The following is a 15,286-nucleotide window of genomic DNA, read 5'->3' as shown; positions in this document are numbered from 1 at the left end:
CGAGGGCCAAGAAGGAAGCAAAACACGAAAAAAGGCAATAGTGTAGCAGCCACGTGAGGCAGGCGATGCCAGCCGCCCTCCGAGTGAGAACTTCAACTCCCGGCTTGCAGCTGGGCGGTTACCATCCCAGGACTACAACTCCCAGGGTGCTGCGGGAGCGACCACCCGCCACTCCTCCCGCCCCTCCCCCGCCCCTCCCGACCGGATCGGCGTGCGCCTGCGCACGGGAGGCCGGAGGAGTCTTACCCTAATGTAAGATGGTGGCCCGTCTGGCTGTGGAACCCACCGAAAGCTGAGAGTCTCTCTCTCAGCCGTAAAGGTCGGACTCGCTGAAGCAATCAGACCCGGTTCTGAAGAGTTTTTTTCCCCGACACTCGTTCAGTGGTCTCTTGTGAGGACGCGGCAGCGCGTGGAGTCGGCTAAGGGAAAAGCGAGGCAAGGCAGGCGGGTGAGTCTATGCGGGGCTGGGCTTTAGGGGAAACCCAGGGCTGACCGGCTACGAGAGAGCGGAGGCTTCGCTGGGACTGTGCAGGCCGCACCCCCCTTTCTCCCCACCCCCCCGCCTCATCTTCACCCTCCTCCTTCTCGATCTTCCTCCTCCTCCTCCTCCTCCCTCTCCCCTCTACGCCACAGCAGTTACCACCAGGAAAAGGGAGCGGGGCAGAAGGCAGCACGGCGGCGAGCGCCGGCTGCTTCGAAAATCTCTTCAATTGGGCAGCTGAGGCGGCTGCTCGTCTTCAGCGCTTTCCTCTACATTTTTGTAGGAGCAGCAATCTCAGGTCTCAGGACTCCTTGTTTTCCCAGCCCCCTTGCCCCTCTCTGACGTCCTTTCCCAGTGGACCCCGTCTCGCAGGACCAAAGCCATCACTCCCACTCTGACCCGTGCCGCTGCTGCTGCTCATTAATCCTACTGCTCGTTGCCCACTCGTCCTGCTGCTGTTTCTTTTTTTTTGCTCGGCTGCTACCACTCTGGAGTTAGCCTTTGCCCCCTTCTGTTGCTTGCAGCCCCTCAGCCTGTCTTGCTACCCTGGAGCTTCTTCCGATTTGCTGTCTTTCGTTTAACCACATCTGTCATTTTTAAAGCTGCCCCTTAACTATCTCGATTGTGCCGCTGCTCGTTCTAACCCACCTGTTTCATAGCTTTCTTGGGTATTGTCCTTCCCGTCCCTCTTTCCTAACTGATTCTTTCAGCATACTCTTCCAGAAAAAAAAAAAAAAGAAAGGGACGCCCCGTGTTGGCCCCTGAAAAGTCAAGGAAGTTGGGAAGTGAATGAAGTGAGGTAGGATACTATTAAACATTTTGAGTGAAGATCGTTTATTCGGGCTACTCCGGAGAGGAGCGTCTTGACCATTTTGCTCCCAGTGATCAATTTGTGGATTATTCGCTCTGTTGAGACGTGGTTTTGTTTTGTTTTGTTTTTCTTTTTTCATTTTGGACTGGTTTCTCCATGCTACCAAACGTTCTTCTGAATTGTATCTCCCCAGGACACTTAGTATGGGCTCTGATTATACCAACAAATATTAGCCTAGGCGTTTAAAAAATAAGATAAATCTGGCACACAATCAAATTCATCTGTGAGCTTCACGAGCAAATATAAGTGGTATTTTGATTATATGCAGGTTATATGTGGTTTACGGATTCCTTCCAAATTGAGAATTGATTATTGACTCAGTTTTATTGATGTTCAGCTTAATTGATGACATTTTATTTATAGTTTGAGTGGAAATTTCCTCTCTGGCTAATACCAGACTGACTTAATATTTTTGGATTTGGTAAGTTCTTTCTTTTAACATTTCTAGAATGGTAGGTATCAGAATACATTATCTTCTTTTGAAAACCATTAGGTATATAAGCAAAAGAAAAATCGATTTTTTTCTAGAACGAAATCCCTCGTTTTATTCATAGGAAAGAAGGGGGCTGGGAAAAGAAATGACAAAGCTGTGCACATAAATGCATTTGGTAACACTCACTGTCATTATTGTTTACATTAAGAAACAGAAAGCTAGAAGCCAAGGGTGGCTTATGATGTCTGTTTTGGTGAAAGCGAAATTAAAATGTCCTGAGTAATGGCATAAAGTGAAGAAGGAGCTTTTGCTATAGTCAGACTACTGTGAAGTAAAGAATTACCAGAAAAACAAACAGGATTACATAGATCAGATACATACATCTCAAATTTAAACATGAATAAGACATTGTATTCATGAGATATATATAAAAATGTTAAAAGTCATGGTAGCAATCTCATGCAGCAATATACCTCTTATTTGCAAAAGTAATAATACCTCAAGTGTAAATATAAATACATACAGCTGCCCTTTAAATCACTTTTGGAGATTACTGCATTAATTGTGATTTTTACAGATTTTACCTGTAATACTTGAGGAATCTTACCTTTGACATTACATTCACTTGATTGTGATAAATGGTCTGTTTCATCAAATGTAAACCAAGGTTAGGAAAAGATGTTTATAAAGCTTCATTTTTCCTTTCAACCACTTAAGCCACAATTTGGGGAAACTGAATTAATCCCTACTCTTCTGAGATTTAGAAGCAATTTATGTAGCAAACCTTGTGTTGAGTTATAACCTGAGCTTTTTTTTTTTAAGTATTACTTTTAGTTTATATTAGTAGGAAAATATTTAATACAATTGATCTTCAACTCTAAGCAAAAAATACATTTCATTTTTCTTTGTAATACACTGGCGGAGAAGCTTTCTACTATGAAAAATCCGAATGGGTTTAGAAACCTTTGGCAGTCATGCTTTGCTGAATTGTAAGCAATGTATTCTAGGAGAGGACTGTCTGGCAGAAGAAGGTAAATGATTTTAATATAGCTTTTCTTTTGTAAAGCTATTTTGCTTCAGTAAAAAAATGTTCTCAAGTAGTTTTCTCCACTCTATACTTTTTTTACCTGCAGTCATCAAATTCTTATTTTCAGCACTGTGAAGTCAAAATGAATTCACTATGGGATCTTTAACACATCTGAAGAAAATAATTTAAAAGTGCTTTGATATTTTGATAGGAAATAGAGAGCTGAGATTTAATATTGCAGCTTCCTAATTTTATGGGTTTTTTTGGGGGGGAGTGGGGGGTGGTTTGAAATACTTTCTGCTGGGTTCAGTAGTTGAATTCTTCAATTGAATAGATTATTTCTAATGGAGAGTTTTTGAATGTGAGTTACTTAAGGTTACCTTATTATAAAATTTATTTATATGAAGTTCTGTAGACAGACCTTTTACGAGGGATGAGACAATTATAATCAAATGGCAAAGTGCAGAAAAATTGTTTTGTAATGCCCTTCAACTTCAGTCTGAATGGAGCACTAGCGATAACTTGCAGTTTATTACTTTGTAAAAGAAAGAGGGCATTGCTTAAGGGTGAACATCTTGTGTTAGGGGAGTTTTATTTTTAAGATGATGTTTTATATATATATATATATATATTTATATATATATATATATATAGTTAATGAAAAAATACCTTCTCAGTTTAAGCACTATGATTTTAGAGATCTTCCCTTTCTCTCCTTCACTACTTCTGTCTTAAGGTTAAGCCACACTGTTGATTAAAACTTTTTTTTTTCTTTTTGGTGCCTGCAAATAGCACTTGATGAATCCGTTTCAACTCAGTGTTACTATTTCTATAGACCACTCAAGTGAAGTACAAAGTTTTAATTTGTGAAAACTTAAGCATTTGCTGAAAACTCAGTTAGTTTTTTGTCATTAAATTTACTACTGTCTTGACTTTTTGTGAAGGAAGTTACATTCATCTCAGCTGGTTCTAAAGAAAAACAGTAGGGAAATAGGTTATAGAGATCTTTAGTGCTCTAGAAATAGTATAACTAGAATGTACTACATACTTTTCTCAAAGGATTTCTTAATCTAAGTGGAACTTGTAAATGGTTTTCATCCCACTGGAGTAGCATGTATTGGATAAAATTTGTTAACACATTTTGAGATTTAAAAAAATTTGTGTTTAACTCAGAGATATTAGGAAAAATGTGCAAATGGCCCATTCTTTGTGGTAATACCCTTGATATTTTAAAAAGTAATATTTTTTCTCAAAAGTCAAGAGTATACAAATAATAAAGATGGGCATTATTTACTCACTTAGTGATGTGATGAAAGAAGATAATCTTATAGTTAGTGGTTTTCTGAAAATACTTTTTGATATTTATGTGGTCTTCTTTATTAGAAAAGATTGTATGGTAAATATCAAATTTTTTCAGATGTAATATTAATCCAATAGGTTTTGTCTCATTTCTTTTTCATAGCATGATTCTTAAAGTAGTTTATAGAAGAGAAAATTTCAACACTATTTTGGCCCCTTAGATTAGCTTTCCTATAGCAGTTTTTCTTTGGCCCCTTAGATTAGCTTTCCTATAGCAGTTTTTCTTTTACTGGAAGAGGGAAATTACATGCTACTAAAAAGAAGATCATTACCTTTACTCGCTAGGAAAATGAAACTTTAAAGATAGGGCAAGTACAAGGCAATTTGAGTATGTTTATTTTTCTTCTAAGAAGTTTATTTGTGAGTGTGGTTTCATTCTTTCTAAACTCTGTTTATACAAGAAAGTTGTCCTGTTTTAAACTTTAATTGTATTGGGTGATGGACAGATGATGTATTGCTATGAGGATAAAGCTTGCTATTTATTTGTTATTCAGTCGCTCAGTCGTGTCCGACTCTGCAACCCCATGGACTGCAGCACACCAGGTTTCCCTGTCCTTCACCATCTCCTGGAGTTTGCTTAAACTCATATCCATTGAGTCAGTGATGCCATCCAACCATCTCATCCTCTGTCCCCCCCCCCCCCTTCTGCCCTAAATCTTTCCCAGCATCAGGGTGTGTGAAATATCTCTTCGCAATCAGCTGGGTTTTTAGTTATGGTATCTAAAACCTCCCCTCTTGAATATTTAGAGAAATTGTGGAGAAGGGGAAATCAAAATAATCAGATTAGTGTGTGTATATGCCTAAAACTAGTTTGGGAGAAAAAAAGTCAAGGTAAAGAAGCAATGTCATTAGAATAAAACGCCAACATTTAAAGATAGTAGGTGTTTGTATTACTGCTTTTAAAAAGAATTAATGATGATGTAGAGAAATGGTGGTTGAATTTTGATAAGTAGCTGTAGCCTGAACTACCAAAGCGGTGGAGCATTCCTTAGTAGCAGCAAACAGATACATTGTCATTAAGACAAATATCTGAAATTTCTTAAACATAATTTTCAGTTCTCAGAATAGAGGAAGTGCTTATTTTTCTGATTATTTAATACTCTACTAAGTCAGTCTTTGTTAAGAGCAATAGGTGTCTTCAGATTGTGTATTTCTTGAAGTAGCGTTGACTGATTTGGCTTATTGAACGTTGATTGTAGCAGTCTTTTTTTTTTTTTGCCTTTCATATTTTGCTTTTTTTAAAAAAAAAACAACAGCTGATTTTCAGCTGTTGTTTGGGTGGGTCCTTTTGTGAATGCTGTAATTGAATGAGAATTTGAGATATAAACAGTATTGCTTTTGGTAGTAGATTAATTTTTCTTTTGATGGTGATCCCTTCCATTTAGATTGGTTTTTTCTTTTTTTGTTGTTTTTTGTTTTTTTTTCTTTAATTTTTAAGTTAATTCTTAGTTGAGAATTAGAATCATACAAGTTCCCTGCCAAGTTAGATCATTCCAGAATTTTTTTCTTACTTTAAAATAGGGACCTGGGTATTTGTTGGGTAAAGAAAAGTGGTATTCTATGCCTTGGTTTTGTCATTTAAAATAAACTATAGACTTATTAGTGTTAAAAAAGAAAACATTGTGGAAAATTTTAAACAAAAGTGGACAAAAATCGCTGTCTACTGTGTCAAAAATCTCTGACACAGACAGAAGTGTCTGTGTCACTTCAAAGGTCAACTCATAATCAGTCTGGGTTCACCTGTGCCTTCACTTAGTTTACTCCGTGTCCCCCTGCTCTTTGACCTGGATTATTCTGAAGCAAATCCTCATCTTCACAACTATTTCATATGAGCTAGAAATCTTTTGACATAAAAATCCTTGATTTTTTTCTTTTTGAAGCATGATTATTCAGTCTGTCAGATGGTCTTTAAGTATTTACTATAGATGTGCTTCTTGGGAAACGGTTCAACCTCTTCTAAGAGTTCATTATCTTGTTGGGTGTACTTCCATAATTATTAACTAGCGCTAACCAAAACATAATACATCTAATGCTTTGATTCATAGGTCTGAGTCCAGTATGTTAGAGTAGGGATATTTAGAAGTAGGGCTTCTTGAGAAAGTAGGACTTGAATAAAGAATATGTACTGTCTGTATAGGCAGAGCGTCTTCAGAAGGAGAACATTCCATACATTCCATGTGGAGTGTGGAAGCAGGAGCAGACACGTTGATGGGGACCAGCATGATGTGAGAGAGAGATGAGTCTGATCTCAGTGGAATAAGGTGCTAATTTCTGAGAATGGTGTCAGAGAAATTAGTATACTAGATTTGGGCTAGATTGTGAGGTGTATTCAGTGTCAGGTTGAATCTGATCTGCTAAGTAGTAAGGAGCCAGTAGGTTGGTTGGGGCAGGAGATGACATAGTGAAAGTACTCTCTAGAAAGATCCCACCTTCAGTAGTGTGCAGTGTATTTTGGGGAGGACAGTTGAGTGAGAAAAATTAATCAGATGTTGGCGTGACGTCTCTTAGATTCCATCTTCGCTTCAGTCCTTTACATCCAGAAATGACAACAAGGTTTTGGAGAGCAGAGAACTGAAGAAACGTAGTCTCTTTGTCTTTGATAGTAAACTGCAGTTTGTTACCCAAGCCCAGCTTTTGGAAAGGAAGTGATGCGTGATTTCTCAAAATAACAATCTCAAAAAATTTCAGCAGAAAATAACCACCAGTGTTTTCAAATAATTTTAGTTGTGTGTTCACTGAGAAATAAGAGTTTAGAAAATAAAATCTTTTATTACATGATGATGAGATGGAACATATTTCATCTGTAAAAGAGAAGTTGATGCCTCATCTGCTTAAGTGTGTATGAGTTCAGGATTATTAGGAAATGTATGTTTGAACAGCTTGTAACCAGTATATATTATTGGGTGTCTTTAAAGTTTAATAGTGACCTGATGAAAGCAGAAGGAATGGCATAAAATTCTGATGAATAAAATACTAACATTGTCAACCCCAAGCTCCCGTAAGGATGAATAAGGATAGGTCAGCAGGGGAAAGAATGTAGGGCCATTATTAAGTGAAAGTTTATTCTTTGATTTATTTTGATTATACTTTGTTTTGCAGAGGTATTCTAAACAGATCTGGTTAAACAACAGGCTTGCTTATTCTATTTGGAATTTTTTTTTTAAGTTCTGAGACCCTTGAAATTATTCTTTTCTTTGTTTTGGTTTGTTTACTCTTCATTAAACCAACTTTCTTCATCTATTGTGTATTTCTGGATAGCATGCTTTCTTTGTTTTGTGAAGGAAAATTTCATTTTGTATCTTAAAGCAACGGGGAAAAAGTAGATTTCTTGTTTTGGCTTTGTAAATAGTAGATGAGTAATAATACTTTATTTGCATTTCTTCTCTTTTTGCTTCCCTCAATATGACACGTAGTCCCTTTTTACAACATTTAGCATGTAGATCTCAAGAATTATCACAATTGAGTCTGAAAATATATCAAGCTTGGGGTGCTTACAGCTTCAAAATGACTTATCAATCATTTTCTTTCCTATTATTAATATAAAAGATTTACAATAATGCCATGAATATTTTGGGAAATTATAATAAGAATAAAGATAATAATGTAATATGGTGCTTTGTTGGGAAATATGTGTTTTTCATTGACATTCCCTCCATCCTGAACCTCCTTGATCCTGGTAATGTGACAGAGCTATTTCTGACATTTTTCCCCTTCTTTCTTTAGCGGGTTATGTGTGCTGTCTAATATGGTCACTAGAATAGAAAGCTGTTGCTTTCTCCTTTGCTATATTTTAACAGAGCCTTTCATATTTTAATTTTGGATTTAAGATTGAATTGAGATCGCCTTTGCGCAGAAGAATCTTGTGGAGGATTATGCTTCTTTCTCATTCCCAGTGTACGTGGAAAGGAAGTAAATTATCAAATATGCAGTATAGGAGAGCCTTAGTATTTGAGAATATTTTCATTGGTAGCTCCCAATCTATTCTTTTCCCCCAGCAACTTTTAATTTAATGCCTTGAGTATGGAGCCATGATGAAGGGGTGGTAGTGAACTGAAAGACACTCAGTTGTGTCCAACTCTTTGTGACCCATGGGCTATACAGTCCATGGAATTCTCCAGGCCAGAATGCTGGAGTGGGTAGTTGTTCCCTTCTCCAGGGGATCTTTTGAACCCAGGTCTTCCATGCTGCAGGTAGATTCTTTACCAGCTGAGCCACCAGGGAAAGGAATACTCGAGTTGGTAGCCTATCCCTTCTCCAGGTGATCTTCCCGACCCAGAAATCAAAACGGGGTCTCCTGCCTTGCAGGCGGATTCTTTACCAGCTGTTACCAGGGAAGCCCTGAGGGGTTGGTAGGGAGGGGAGCAAATGGTTCCATGCTCCAAGAGGCTCTCCCAGATTTTAACAACTTGAATTAATGTCAGATTATTAGTATTTTGCATGGCTTTATTCATATAAACCTTGGGAAAGGGCCCTTTTTGTGTGAGTGGCTTTGGGAGTGTCTTGAGTTGCTAGGAGGGCAGGTGCATTGCAAACCTAGGAAAAGGGAAGACAGGCAGAAAATACAATGAAAGTCTTCAAATTCTAATAACGGCCACAGTGCATTTTTGCCTCAGGCGTTGATGGTACGGCCTCCTTTGCTGCCTTTGGCTACACACTTTAGGTTTTTCTTTTCTAAGTTAGGCTACTAGTTGGGAAGGCTACAAACTTTAGCCTTTTCTAAGTCAGACTAGCTTCCTTCTCCAGGCTTCGGTATTTTAATCTCTCTAGCTCAGAACCTGATAATTGTGTCTTTAATCTGCCAGGAAGAAGGGAGAAATGGGAAAGAGAAAAAAATATGTATGATACTCCTCGTCTCTTCATAAATTGGCATATGATTATTCTAAGATTATTTTATACAAGAACCTCTTCCTTTGATTTTTAATTGTATATAATCAGTTCTAAAATAGCTTCATAAATTTCCTAAATGAATCCTTAGAAATCTTGTAAAATGTGCTTTAGCCATAGAGTTGGTGGTAGGTTGCAGGGTATGGATATAAGTTAGGTGCTTAGTGGTACATCTTTGGGAATGTCTTGCTTCTATTAAAATCTCTTCTGTTATACTCGCCCTAGTACAGATGTGAATGTTGCTTCTAGAAAGTAGAGCTCGTAGTCTTTGTTTAAGGTAGTTACCTTCCCTGCACTGTATTCTAATCTGTTTGATACTAATGAAAACAAGTATGACAATAAAATACTTTAATAGCCATGCTAATAAAAGAACATTTATTAGCTATATGTATATATAAATATATAAAAATATATTTTGTCATGCCTAGCAAATATTTTCAGCAGCTTTGAAGAACTTTGAATAACATATGATGTGTTTGTGTTTACAGATTGTGCATTTTATGATGTACTACTAAATTCTACAGTCTTCAAAACTTGGCATTATATTAAAAGAAATATTGCTCTTAGAGTAAAGGAGTTAACTTAAATGATTTTTTTTTAATACAGTTGAACATAGTTTTCATTGGCCTCTGGATTTTCTTGCCAGCCTTTTGAATTCCTATTTTTGTTTATTGCTTCTGCTGCGAATATTATGCAGTTTAGTATGGAACCAGGCTGCCTGAGCATGAATCTTGACTTTACCACATACTCCTTGTCAGACCTAGGGCAAGTTACTTTATCCTATCAGGGCCTCAGCTTCCTCATTTGTAGGATGCAGCCATTAAGATTGTCGTGTGGTATAAATGAGTTAATGTCTATAAAATGCATGGAGTAGTGTTTGGCATATAGTCTTGTTTTGTATGTGTGCTGAGTTGTGTCTGACTTTTTGCAGCCGCATGGACTGTAGACCTCGAGGCTCCTCTGTCCAAGAGATTTCCTAGGCAAGAATACTGGAGTGGGTTGCCATTTCCTCCTCCAGGGGGTCTTCCCAACCCAGGGATTAAACCTGTGTCTCTTGTGTCTCCTGCATTGGCAGCAGGATTCTTTACCGTTAGCGCCACCTGGGAAACCCTTGGCATATAGTAAGCCCTGTAGAAGTGTTTGCTGTTTTTACACATTTGAAAGGATTTTAAAAAAATCTGTTTCAGTAGAGTTTTTATTCAGTATACTTTTTTCTGTCTAGGTAGTGGACATAGGTTTTCAGTAGTTATTTGACCAACTAGAAACACAAGTAGAGTGTTTTATGGGATAATCCAAGTACTGACCTATCTAGGATTCTTTTGAATCAGGGAATACTAGAAAATGAATCTGGACAGGTATGATAGAAAATAATTATGAGTGTTTTGAACGAAGACAGAGAAATTTAGATGTGATTGATAAGAGGGGAATCATTGCAGTCACTTCAAATTCATTTTTTTAAGTTGGGGAGAGATGTGTTTAAAATAGTGTTTCAGTTCAGTTGCTCAGTCGTGTCCGACTCTTTGTGACCCATGGACTGCAGCACGCCAGGCCTCCCTGTCCATCACCAACTCCTGGAGCTTGCTCAAACTCATGTCCTTCGAGTCAGTGATGCCATCCAACCATCTCATCCTCTGTCGTCCCCTTCTCCGCCTGCCCTCAATCTTTCCTAGCATCAGGGTTTTTTCAAATGAGTCAGCTCTTCGCATCAGGTGACCAGAGTATTGGAGCTTCAGCTTCAGTATCAGCCCTTCCAGTGAATATTCAGGATTGATTTCCTTTAGGATGGACCAGTTTGATCTCTTTTCTTTCCAAGGGACTCTCAAGAGTCTTCTCCAACACCACAGTTCAAAAGCATCAATTCTTTGGCGTTCAGCTTTCTTTATGGTCCATCTCTCACATCCATACATGACTACTGGAAGAACCATAGTATTTAGGGGAAGATGGTTTTGAGTGTCTGTGGTAGCACAGATACTTGATTTTATGTGGATAAGATGTTTTTTGTCTATTCTGTTCATTGATGTATCCAGAGTGACTCCAACAGTGCCTGGTAGGTAAAAAGACGCTTGACAAATATTTATTGGATGAATGAACCTTGAGGGGGACTGAGATAACAGACAAGTATAAAGGAAAGTAAGTTTTTGGGATCCCTCCTTTTAAAGGGGTAGAAGTTAAAAAAGGTATTATTAACGGAACAACTGGAGAAGTAAAAAGAAGGTGGAAAACTATGTCTCAGAAAACGAAGAATTTCCTAGGGCAGAAGTCACAGGGATGGTAAGATCCAGTATGATATCACTTCCAGTATGACTTCAGGAGGAAAGAAGGAAATGACACAATTCAATGCAACATTCGGGAGAAGGCTATGGCACCCCACTCCAGTACTGTTGCCTGGAAAATCCCATGGATGGAGGAGCCTACTCCACGGATGGAGTAGGCTGCGGTCCATGGGGTCGCTAAAAGTCGGATACGACTGAGCGACTTCACTTTCACGCATTGGAGAAGGAAATGGCACCCCACTCCAGTGTTCTTGCCTGGAGAATCCCAGGGACGGGGGAGCCTGGTGGGCTGCCGTCTGTGGGGTCGCACAGAGTCGGACACGACTGAAGTGACTTAGCAGCAGCAATGCAACATTCCAGGAGAAGGAGACTTGAGAAGGCCCTTTGGCTTGTGGTGGGATGGTCACTAATCACATTAGAGCAATGTCATTAGACTGGGAATATGAATCAGATTGGGGGGAGTTAAGGGAAGTGGTAAGTAGAGATTGTAGGTAAAGACTGTTCAGTAGTAGATAATGACTGTAAAAATGTCAGTAAAACAGATTATAATAGCAGCTTTCATAGTTATTGAATGTGTAATATGAGAGATTCTGTTTATTAGAAATGAGAAAACTTGAGGCAGTCTTCGTGCTGAATGTTCTTAAATTTCACAGTATAGAAGACTTATTACACATGCTGCTTCAGGGCTCTGCCACTTGCTAAATAACTCTGTAATCTTGAGGAAAGTTGCTTAATCTTCTCATGCATTGGTTTTTTCCTTGTAAATGTTGGAGATCTAGTTCATAGATCTGTTATGTTCATAGATCTATGTTATTTCTTAGACCTGTTAAATTAATCTTTTTAAAATGCTTAGAAAATGCTTAGTATGTAGTAAATATTTGATAAATATTAGCTGTTATTATCATCCACTGCTGAAGTGAGGGTAAGGAGTAGGATTGGACAATAGAAGAGAATAGGAAAAAAATTAATAAAATCATTGCCAAGTAGTGGTAAGAACTGAATAGAAAAGCCTTAGAACCTTTGCTCTGACTGTCCCTCTGCTTGGAGAACAGTTTTCCAATTACTGTATAGCTATCTCAACTCCCTCAGACCTTTGTTCACATAATGTCCTTTTCAATAGGCCTGCCCTATTTATTTACAGTTAGCATTCAAGCCTCTCTCTCCTAATATTTGCATTGTTTTACTTAAAAAAAAAATACAGTGTGCTAAGTCACTTCAGTTGTGTCTGACTCTTTGTGAACCTGTGAATTGTAGCCTGCCAGGCTCCTCTGTCCATGGGGTTCTCTAAGCAAGGACACTGGAGTGGGCTGCCATGCCCTGCTCCAGGTGATCATCCCAACCCAGGGATTGAACCCATTTCTCTTAAATCTCTTGCATTGGTAGGCAGTTCTTTACCACTAGCACTATTTGGGAAGCCCTTAAAATACAATACTTCAAACATATCATATAATCCACTTACTTATTATATATTCCTTTTGTTGTCAATCTCCATCTACTAGGCTGGGGATGTTTGTTCCTTGATAGACCCAGGTTCTGGGAATAACATTTAGTACATAATAGGTGCTCAGTATATGCTCTTTGAATGAGTAAATTATTTCTCCATTGAAGTGAGGTGGATGGGGAAATCAGTTTAAGTGGTGCTGGGGATACAATTTTGGAGGAAAAGCCAATTTTCTGAGATTGATGGATACTATATAGAAGTTGATCTTCTCAGATCAACTTCCTCTTCTCAAGTGGGTTTTCTGAGTCCATTTTGGTACTGGTTTCCCTGGAAATCACTTGGGAAACCCATTAAACTGAGGAAAGAAAAATGTTAAGACACCTCTCTTTTTCTATAATAATTATATTTTACTTTTGATTAGCTGGTAAAAGCTTAAATTTTTGTGTTTATTAGAATTTAGGAACTGTTCTAAAGATTTATATTATTAATTTTTAAAAACTCTACAGCCTCACAGGTACATTGCAGTTTCCTTGTATGCCATCGTTAGGGTGAAGGAAGCGCCCTTTGCGCTGAGACGAAGGGCAGGGCTCCCCAGACCCCTGTGCTCTGTCCACAGGGAGCTCCTCACGCCTCCTCTCTCCCTCTGGCACTCACAGGCTTGACACCACTGCGTGCCTGAAGTCCAGATCTCATTATATCTTTTATCCCTTTTTATGTCAGTTACTACCATTCTCCCAAGTGACAGTTCATGTCTCACGCTTGAATCCTCACAAAGTTCTGAATGTTTCTTACCTGATTTTCAGTCCTTTCCATCATCAGCAAAATTTCTCATATCACTGTTTTTTTTTTTTTTCCCCTAAACACTTCCTCCACTTCCTACTGTTATGAAGACAGTTTCCCCTGTCATCCTTGCAAGTTTTGGCTATCATATTTTTCCTTTAATTTTTATATGCTGTCATCAAGGGTCAGTGGTGAGTTTCATGTACTGAGATTTAAGATTGCATTTCTCATTATGGCCACTTCTACTGACTAGGAGTCAAAAAGGGAGCCTGGTTTATATTGTCCAAAAACCCTTAGGTTTGCTGGCATTTCTTGCATTCTGAGCTACTCATCTTTTAGCTCATAGTATACTGTCGTTTTTGCTAATAACACTATCCGTTTAAAAATTCTTGACAGTTGCAGTGTGTACCATTTGTGTTGTTTCTATTACTTTGACCTCTTAAGTTCTAAAATTCTTTAATGATTTTGCTCTCCACCCAATCTCAGCCACTACTTCATGGTTGTATGTTTTCCCCCCCGCCCCAGCTGTGCTGCTTGGCATGCCGGATCCCAGTTCCCTAGCGAGGGATTGAACCTGTGCCCCCTTTAATGGTAGTGAGGAGTCCTGACCACTGGACCGCCAGGGAAGTCCCCATAGTCGTATCTTATGCCTTGTTATTACCAATGACGTGAGCCCTGCCTCCCATGATTTTCAGTTCATGCAACCCCTCTCTGACCACCATATGTCTTTTCACTCCTTCCAGGCACTTCCCGACTCAACAATCTTATTGTAGTTAGGAGCTCTGATCCAAAGATTCTATTTTCCTTTGCACTGTCCGCCCCACCCCCACCTTGATTTTGTTTCTTCCCTTCTTACCTAGTGTACATTCATTACCTGGGTATCAATCATTCTATTCATGAGTTGATGAGAGATTATTCTAGTCTATCTTATCTTAACTAAACCTTGAAGGCATATTTAACGTAGACTTTGATTATACCAATGTTTGTGGGTGGGGAAGTTGTCTGCTTTTCACCTCATTCACCCTCCTCTCCTCCATCCTACACCCAAACGACCTGACGACCTATATACCAAAGGAAATTGGGAAGAGAGGTTATGAGTTGGTTACTATTACAGAAAGTTACTTTGAATGGAAGACTGGACCACCCTTTTAAATAAGAGATCCATTGGGACTTCCCTGGTGGCCCTGTGGTTACAAATCCATGCTCCCAATGTGGAGGACACGGGTTTGATCCCTTGTCAGGGATCTAAATCCCACATGCCACACAGTGTGGCAAATAAAAGAGTGATCTGTTGTTGCTTCACCACTGCCTCTAACCTCCTCTAGCAACACTTGCTTTCTCCCCGACTCCTGCCAAACTTGGTGTCCTTCTCTACCCCTGCCCTTTCTCTGTTTTTCCCTACTTCCACATGGATGTATTGTATTTCTTAAGACCTTTGGCTCTATTTGAATCAGTATTTTATACTTTAAACTCTTCTTTCAGATATCTTGATAGTGCATTCTGCCATCTCTGATGTGAGTTGGTTTTACTTTTGTTAATAAAGTTTCCAACAGAATGATACTGAACATGACAACAAAAGGGTTAATTGATACAAATAGGGAAATCATGTGTAAAATTGTGGGGAAATGAAAGATATGTTTTTTGGGTACTCTGAATGTGCTTGTCATAATGCTCATGATTTCTAGAAGAGTTACACTGTATTGCAACATGTAGAGAAGCTTGGAGATTAGTTGAAAA

The 15,286-nt window shown here is 38.8% G+C and overlaps 1 protein-coding gene across 6 annotated transcripts in view; it reads left to right on the top strand.

Moving 5' to 3' along the window:
• Window positions 1-226: 226 nt before the first annotated feature.
• Window positions 227-15,286, top strand: part of CNOT4 (CCR4-NOT transcription complex subunit 4) — a 149,657-nt gene continuing 134,597 nt past the window's right edge. For all 6 annotated transcript variants that reach the window (XM_043873531.1, XM_043873529.1, XM_043873530.1 and 3 more), the window contains exon 1: window positions 227-448. The gene's annotated coding sequence lies outside the window, so the exon portion shown is untranslated. The remainder of the gene's footprint in view (window positions 449-15,286) is intronic.

The sequence above is a fragment of the Cervus elaphus genome, chromosome 18 (assembly GCF_910594005.1).
Source record: "Cervus elaphus chromosome 18, mCerEla1.1, whole genome shotgun sequence".
In the NCBI taxonomy this organism is placed as follows: Eukaryota; Metazoa; Chordata; class Mammalia; order Artiodactyla; family Cervidae; genus Cervus; species Cervus elaphus.
The sequence above is the reverse complement of the archived record's forward strand: the minus strand, read 5'-3'. Positions and strand labels throughout refer to the sequence as shown.